The following is a 9,467-nucleotide window of genomic DNA, read 5'->3' on the forward strand; positions in this document are numbered from 1 at the left end:
TTTCATCAAAGCAAAGCTTGGCATTTTCTCTACATCCTTGCTCACTACATGTCCAGCTTCACAGAAATCTAGTTAATCAGTAACATAGATTTGAAAAACAGAATGTTTTCTCCAAGCATGACTACGTTGGTGTCCTAGATGTAGAATAATGTGGCACACATGTGGTTTCCACCATGGCACATATAGTCCATGGGCCAGGCCAGATATTGGTACCACCTGAGGTGGCAAACCTTTGTGGTGTCATTTTGTTTGTTGAGCATCTAGATGTATGCTTATTAAGCTATGATAGCATTTCCAAATGAGTAGCTTTATAGTCAGGATATAAGTACTTTTAACCAATTTGGTCTTGTTTTCATATCCCTATACTTCCGAGTCGAGACTACCGGTAATCGCCATATAACGAACAGCCCTGTCCACAGGTGTTCTGCTGTAAACGCTGTGCTCTCTAGTCTTTAGTCAAGACAGCGAAGGGAATATACAAAGGTTAGGAAACAATGTATATCCCTGTCTCTAAAAAACAAAACAAAACAAAGAAAATTATAAAACAATCCCTTCTGATGTAAATATTGCAGTATTTTGATATTTTTCAACTAGTCATCATTTTCCGGTGAAATGCCAATTCTACGTTATTCAATTTTGCTTTATTTCCAGCCAACAACAAAAGATTTAAATGCAATTATACAATGAACACTACAATAGGCCTTACATTATGATAAATAATACCGTAAATAGATATAGTGACGTAAAAAGATTGATCTACTGAAAAACAAGGCTGGAGAAGGGTGGATCACTCAAAAATATTCCACCAATATTGTATCTATATTCATTTATTTAGAATGAGAGGGGTTTTTTTATAATTGATGTTCATCATCATTACAACACATGCATTGTTACTCCAAACATCCAGAGTAAAACATGGATGGGGTGATCGTGCTTTCTCCGTTACAGGAACAAAATTGTTAAATCAGTTACCTATTCAGTTAACGCAACTGTCATCCACTACAGAAACATTAAAATCCAAACTAAAAACGTATCTTTTCCTTTCACACTGCATGAGGACTCTACTTGCTGTCTGTAACGTTTGGAACAATTGTATTGTTTATCTGGTATATGTTTGTTTGTTGTTTGCCATTTTGTTCTCTTTTGTCATGTTTGAACATGTATGCATGGATATATCTTTCTTTTCATTTTTCAAGCGCCACGAGCACTAAAAGGTGGACTTGATGTGTGCGATTTAGTATCCACTAGTATTATCATCATTATTATTATTATATGTTGAGGGTACTACATGTAGTAATATTAAAAAAAGCATAGACTGTGCTCTTTTTTTTTTTATACTGAGGACATCCAAACTATGAATCTGATAAATGTGACAACCCTGTAAATTTATTCTTTTGTGCAGTGTTTACCAGAATATCATAAATTTTTGTGTTATCATTGTTTTCTTGCATTGGCAAACTCCCTTTTAATTAGTTTCATTTTTTTAATGCATGCAAGGGCTAATCTGACTGGACCGGACCCTATATTTCAGTTGATCTTTCCGCATTCCAAGCAAGTTTAATCACATTGCAGTTAGTAGTTCAGGCCAACCTAGCCAATAATAAAAAACTTTACAGCGACTTCGACTGGGCTGTACTAACTGCGACCAGCAGCCCCATACGCATACGCTATCAAATGCGTATACCACTGTTAGGCTGTTTGCAGACGACTGCCTAATCTATCACAACATCAGGTCAGAAGAAGACAGCGTGCAACTCCAGGGAGACATCAAGGCACTGGAACGATGGGAAGCAGACTGGCTAATGGAGTTCAACCCCCAAAATGCCAGGTCCTCCACGTTACCAACGAAAGTAAACCCATCATGACATCATACACCATTCATAGACAAACCATGGAGAAAGTAGACACTGCAAAATATCTTGGAGTCTACCTCCATGAGAAGCTCAGCTGGAACCGCCACATCAACCAAGTAGCAAAAAAGGCTAAAAAATTCCACCAGAGCCTTTCTCCAGAGGAACATCAGATCATGTCCACAGAAAGTCAAGGCGCTTTGCTATTTCACCCTGCTCAGACCAGTCCTGGAATATGGAAGTATAATCTGGGATCCCTTCACCCAGCCAGGCGAACATCATGAAACTGGAAATGATCCAGTGAAGGTATGCACGCTTCGTCTGCAATGACCATCACAGAACAAGCAGTGTCACAACCATGCTTCAAAAACTTCAATGGCCATCCTTGCAATGAAGAAGGGCACAGGCAAAGGTTGCAATGATGTACTGCATTAACGGACCGGAACTCCATGATATCCATTCCCGCAACAGTTCTGACCCCATCGCTTCCTCATTCAAACAGGGGCCACGACCAGAAACTCAAACTACTGGGTACCATTCTTAAGAACACTGTTCCCCCAAAGAAGCTTCTTCCCAGATGCAACCAGGCTTTGGAACTCATTACCCCAGGCCACCGTCTCCTGTACCTCTCTGTCAAGCTTTAAGAGAGAGGAAGCCGCACATAGTTCCATGTAACAGAACACTGTTAGATTTTTCTTAATCCAGACACTGTACATATACCTGCACAGCACAACGGTACAAAAATACACCCGACGGTGGCCTGTACTTATAGTGAAGAAGAAGAAGAAGAAGTATGGGGCTGCTGGTCGCAGTAAAGCCACGCTGGGCGTAGCTCATACTCTTTGCTAGTATTACTTTAGTAAAAGGCTAACCCCGGGACGCTCCGTATACAGTTACACACTGTGGGAGCGTCCTGAGTCAATAGAGTGCTATATCGGTAAGCTTGAAAAACATACACAGTCTGTCACAGATTTTCGCACCTCCGTAAGTTTCGAATATCACGAGGAAAAAACGTACTTTTATAGTATACATAAGATTCTTATCTAATTAATACCCTTCGTTCACCTTGTTCTTGTTCACACTAGTCCAATGATCTTGAAAAAACGTTTTTTTTTCACGGCCATATACGGGTCCGTAGTCCTAGCTCCCCATCCCATTCACCATTTTCGAAATCAGTATGCAGTACACTGCGCACGTAAATATTCATGTGCTGGCGGAGTCGCAATGCGTTTAGCCTTCTGACAAGGCCTGCGCGCGCGCACCCACCCAGAAAGCAACGCAATATACAGCGAGAGGGTTTGCCAACAGTATGATAAGGCCTTGCCACAAAGCTACACGACTTGACGGCCAGCGCATGCGCACAAATCTCAAATCCATTGACTGTATAAGATGTAGTTCTCCCGAGTTCCTCTCGACCGAGTCGCATTTAACTCATCAAACCGAGCAGAAAGGGACTATTGCCAGAACCAAAAGTTGAACGCAGTCAGTCTTCAACATTACATCTTCACCTGTAAGTCTTCATATTGCAGAATTTTTGCGATTTCATATTGATTTTTAGGCGCTATACTTCGCCTGTCATGATCATGTCTGCTACAATGCGCAGCCCCAACACTGCGTGTTGGGGCTGGTCGCAGTTAGTAAAAGGCCAACCTGAAAACAAAGACTATTCAACAATTCAGCAACGTTAGCGCAACCTTATTAAAATTATAAATTTAAAAATCATTGAATTACGTTTCTTTTCAAATCCTTTTCAAAGTTTCATACATCCAGAAAGTCTAGTAAATCTTCACTTTTTGAGCTATGATAGGGTCCAAATATACCCTTGCACAGCGGTCTGGTCAGGCTACCCTGGCCCCTGTATGCATTAAGCATAGGGTCTACTAACTGCGACAGCCGCCACACGCAGTGTGGCGGCTGCGCCGTGCTCCCATTCAAGATCTTCATGTTGAACAAACGGGTGCCTTTGCGGCGCTATATTTCCTTAATTTTTCAACAGAAACTACTAGGAATACTTACATGGGTCGATGAAACCTAAATGACTATCATCGGCGACTGTTTGATGCATTTCATTGCTTGTGATGCACAAAATGATGTCTTATAAGCAGCTCACCGATGTTCACAGAGTTCACAATCACTTGCACAAGTGCACAGAATACTTGAACTGTATTGCTAGCCTTTTGTCAAGGCCCTCTCGCTGTAACGGAAGAGCGAACGGACGAGCGAAGCTAGTCCATCCGAGCGCAGAGCGCTACCCCACTCGGCTGGCTCTCCACACCATACAGCGAGAGGGCCTTGACAAAAGGCTACGTATCACTTGCTGCAGACGTAATTCATAAATGAATGATACACGCCAAAAAAAATAAATAAATAAATAAATAACAACAACATGCTGCTGGCATTTTTTTTCCGTACCCTTAATACGCCGAAGAAATGTGTTCCAGTAATGCTGCTTGAATCGCTTACAAAATAATAATAATAATAATGATAATAATGTCTTGATCATGCACACTGAGTTCATGAATATTCATTTACAATGTTACTAGTATTATGTACATCGACGATGCGGCCGATGGGAAAAAAAACAAAACAAGGAAAAACTGAAACCCCACCTCTTCCTCTATCTCACTGAATATGGCATCCATGATGCTGTGATTCAAATCACAATTCTATATAAACTAGACTGTTAGTAGTTGTAACTAAGCCAGCCGTGTAATTGTATACAAAATGATACAGTACTGTACTACAGTATTGCAAACATTGAAAATGAACTGTTTGATGCATATTCATTTCACCTTGTAATTATGCACTGAGTAATTATGCATTATTCATATCCTTGAGCTTCCCTACCGATGACGTCATTATTTACGCATGCGTAGGTGCGTGCAAATGGATACACGTTCAAAATGGCAGCAAGGGGCAAGTCGCTTACTCCTAAAAAATGTGGATAATTTTGCAGTTTCCAGATGAATTGGTGAGAAGAACCAAGCCAATGAAGTAATCTATACTTCAATTTTGATCGTTACTGTGTTCATTATCGAAATTTAGTTACTGTTTATTTGTGAAGTCGCCGCATGTGGCAATAGGGGAGCTCACATAAGCGAAACTGCGGGGAAGCCGCCAGGACCGCGCCTGGCGGCGCGGTCTCCGGGGCTAAGGGTCTACACGAAAAAAAAAAGGAGAAGCAATAAAAAAATGCCAACACAAAAATTAATGTGTGGGACTATTATTGATGGACTGTGTGCCTCCAGTGTTCCCGACGGCGCGGCTACAACTCTGTCAGCGATAGGAAACACGTTTTCACATTTTTCACATTTTTTTTTTTTATAACGAGTAAGTCTCAAGCACTAGCCTCTTTTTAATGCAAGACACAGTGAGCAAACAATGGAATCAAAATCGACAATTCTTTAGCTTACTTTGTTTTGAGTCCCCTCCCCAGCAATGATCGCCCAGCACTGACCTCGGGATACCAAGGAGCTAGGAGGCCGGTCACAACCCCGCCATGCCACTGGCCCCACCCCACCCCCATAGTTCTGTGCAAAGAGTATGAATAGTCGGTAGACAAGTTTACAGAAAGACGAATAGATGTGGAAAAAATGAATTGTTCGCAAAAAGACCAATGGTTGTAAAAAAGATCAATGGTTTACAAATAGATGAATTTTAATAGAAAAAGAGTATTGGTTGAGGTGGGGATTCATGTTTTGAACATTCCTATGTGAGATATGAGAAACCTCTTATGAAATATGAAAGAGCATGTAATTTTAAGAAGGACTCAACGTTTGTTTGATGAAAATTGTTTTTCAAATGGCTGAGATATTCAAAAAAGTGATCTCTTTGTTTCACCTTGTTTTTGGATAAGTCAGCCATTCCAAAACCGATTTTCATCAAATAAACTTTTGATACCCCATAGAATTGCATGCTCTTTGACATCTCATAGAGTGGTTTCTGAATATCTTGTAAAACGTTAAAAGTTAAATCTTCACCTCAACCAGAAATGTACACACCCTTTAAAGTGATTTTTTTTTTAAATAAACAAATGGTGGAATCTTTTTTCCACTGATAGCTTGCCATACTAAAGATCAAGAGTATCCTCCCCTCCCCACCCCCCCCCCCCCCCCGGCCCCTTTCTATTTTTAATCCTCTCTCTTTTTTTATCTTGACAAGCCAAAATAGTAAAGAGTTGTAGCTCCTAGTCCCCCCCATCCCCCCCCCCCCCCCCAGTTCTGCGGTCCCTAAGGTGGGGGGGCGGGGGGGCGGAGAGAAAGATGGGAGATGGATCGAGGAGAAAGAAAACGACTGGCATGATCAGCTTACTGAGTATCGCGCGCAATTTATGATTGAAATGAGTTACGATACTGTGCATCCCAATGTAGACTGGTCACCTTGTTTTGCATGCAAGGCACACAAGTATATTCAATATTATGCACACACATTTTGATTTAAAAGCATACATATGATGATGGCAGATACATGGTAAAGACTCGATGTACCAGGTAGAAAAAGGTTGGGGTACAAATATTATTAGATGGCGCTATATATTTGTCACCTACCTCTCTACTTCAGACCCTCATCATGCTCAAATCAAACTATCTGTGGAGTCCCTTTTCTACTTCAGATCTCTAAAGCTGCTTCAGACTACGGTATGGCATATGTACGATATTCAATTATAGTTCTTTCTTCACTACGTCCGACATGTAGAGTCAAGTGTTTTTGCATTCAATCTTTGTGCAATTTTTAATTGTGCATTACCGTGTCTGTACCAGTGGATGTAGGCCCTTCCGCTCAACAGCAAAATGTGCCCATCTCGGGGTACACAATGTGTATGATTGTCACATGACATTAATTTCAGCCAGTCACCTACAGTTTAAAACTGCATATTAAAATTGTTTAATCCTCTCAACAACGATAAGCAGATGCTGATATAGAATCATTCAAACTGCAGGGCTGCCAACATTGGAAACTAGTTGAGAGTGAGACTCCCATAGGCCAATGCTATAATTTAGGAGTCAAAATGAGGGAGATCAATAGAAATGCATGCAAATGAAATAAAGTTTTAGAGTGAGAAAGGACCAAAATGCGTGAGTCTCACGCTCAATGCGTGAGAGTTGGCAGCCCTGAAACTGTTAAACCATCACCCTGAAGGTATAACTTGAAATGAAAAATGTCGATATTTAAGTGTAACTGTAATTTGTTCTTGCTTGCACATGAAAGCAATCACTCTACCAAAGAAAAAGAAGATCTGTTGAAAGAGAATACACAAACAGATACATGTGTTCACCCATACACATGCAAACATGCTAAGGCCTTTTGTATCATTCTGCTCCTCCCCCTCCATCTCTCTCTCTCTCTCTCTCTCTCTCTCTCTCTCTCTCTCTGTTCATCTCTCTTTAAAGATAGCCTAATATTCTTTAATACTCGGAAACACGCATGCATATTGTGACCAGCCCTTGTTAGAATTTCCCTCTCTATTGTGTTGTCAGTTTATATACAACTGGAATTGGAACATTTCACTGAACAACATGAAAGTCACACAGCAGAGGTCAGGTACATAAATAGAGGTAAACTTCTCTTAACCTTTAATGGCTTCCCATGCAGATTTTAAAAACAAAAAAATACAATACAATACATCAGCATCATGTGGGAGGAATTGACAAAGATAATACATATATGTACAGGTAATACAAAGCATTTTATTTTTTAATTTTGAGCACCTACTGTAATGCTTTATGAATTACTATATTCTTGCATCTGATACAGAACCACAATGTTATCATTATGAAGATCAAATTAGTCAGTGTGACTACAACAGCAATACTTTGCTGCTATTGCGATAGACAGGGTTGGGGAAGACAACCACAGTAAGTCAAAAGTCTACATGAATCAGATTAAAAAATACAGGTTCAAGACATAAAACAAAAATTACATTCCTGATCAGTTCCATAAAACTTGTTATCAGTAACAACTGTCACATTTCTATGACAAATTTGCTCTCAACCAATCAGATGCAAGGATTTCAGTAGCTTGTAACATTTTGTGTAACTTGATATTGAAAACAAGTTTTATGAAACGGGGCAAATCTTAAGTGTTTCATGAGGCCAAGGATATTATGCAAAAACTGATGAAAATTTTTGTTATCTTATAAGAATATGTTCATTCTTGGAAGAGGTGTGAAGGGGGTGAGGGAAGGGGCATGGAGGGGCAGATGAGAGAATGTTGTCACTGTGATATTTGAATGCCAGTTGTAATCTATTGGTAATCTGGGTATCGTTTCATGAAAGTTGCCGGCCCTGACAGTTGTCAGTCTCAGTTTCAGTAAAATCCTTGGTTTTGATTGGCTAAGCTCTTGTCACCGACTGTTACTATGGTAATTGTTAGAGACCAACAACTTGTCACTAACAACTTACAGTACATGAAACAGTGCCTAAATTACAATTCTCTACTCTATATATCTACAGCATGTATGAAAAATTCCCACAGAAACCCTGCCTCCCAGAGAGCTGAATTTGATCTAATCCTCATCTTAAAGGGATACTTTAGTTTTGGTTGAGATGGGGGATTCAGATTTAAACTTTATTGTGAGATAACTAGAAACCACATAATGATATATGAAACAGCATAAGATTCTAAGAGGAATTCAAAGTCTATTTGATGCAAATCGGCTTTGAAGTAAAGTAAAACAAAGTGGTCTAAATAAAAGCATGTTTACTCATCTCTGTACTTAGTAGTTTATACTAGCACATAGTGGAGTGCTTAAAGCCATCTGTCTTCAGTCCTCCTCTATGCATATTGGTCCTTGCAGATGGTATTGTACGCTTGACTGATTCCATTGTTTAGGTCATCCCAAAGTCGAAGGTATGGGAGTACTTTGCTTTCTTATTTCTCCTGAATTCTTACAACAAACCTGGCAAAGGAATATTAGCACCAAGGCACCTGCTGAAAACTTGAGAGGAACGATGAGTACGAAATATATTGGAGAGGTACAACTAACAGGTCAGAGATACAATGAGCAATGAATAAATGATAAAGTGGAATCTCATCATTAAGAGGTCGGATACAACAGAATCCTCAAATAACAAGGTGATTTTCCAGGTCCCAACTCTTTATATTCCTTTGCTTTTGTACCCCTATAATGAGAACCTGAAATCTAAACTACAATGTATGTAGGCATTTGTAGTGGTCTTTAGGTATTGGTTGCAACAAAGTTCCCTGAACTGAGTAAATCGGTGACAAAGTGCGCAAATTACAAACTATGACGGTCACGACTGTTTAAGTGTCAGTGAATCATTATAATAAATATAACATAAGTGGCATGGTGTCATGTCTTCAAGGTATCAATCCATGCTTTTAGACCATCAAACTTACTTGCATGCTTCAGTGTGTAGATGTCCTGTAATCATGAACAAGTTACAAACTTGAGAAACCTATCTTTGGTTTGTTTTTTTAATGAAAATAAATTATTTCACTCTTATAGCTGAAAAATTCTAAGAAAATAAAAAGTGGAGTTTTCCAACCTCAATAATACTATTTATGTTACATGATATACAATGAATGGGGAAAAAAAGTGCGCAACTAAGAAAAAAAAAAAACATCATTAAATTACACTGTGCTGTTAAAAATAAA

This window comes from Diadema antillarum, unplaced genomic scaffold (genome assembly GCF_040938485.1).
Source record: "Diadema antillarum isolate AM-2024a unplaced genomic scaffold, OU_Dant_1.0 seq00001607_RagTag, whole genome shotgun sequence".
Taxonomy (NCBI): domain Eukaryota; kingdom Metazoa; phylum Echinodermata; class Echinoidea; order Diadematoida; family Diadematidae; genus Diadema; species Diadema antillarum.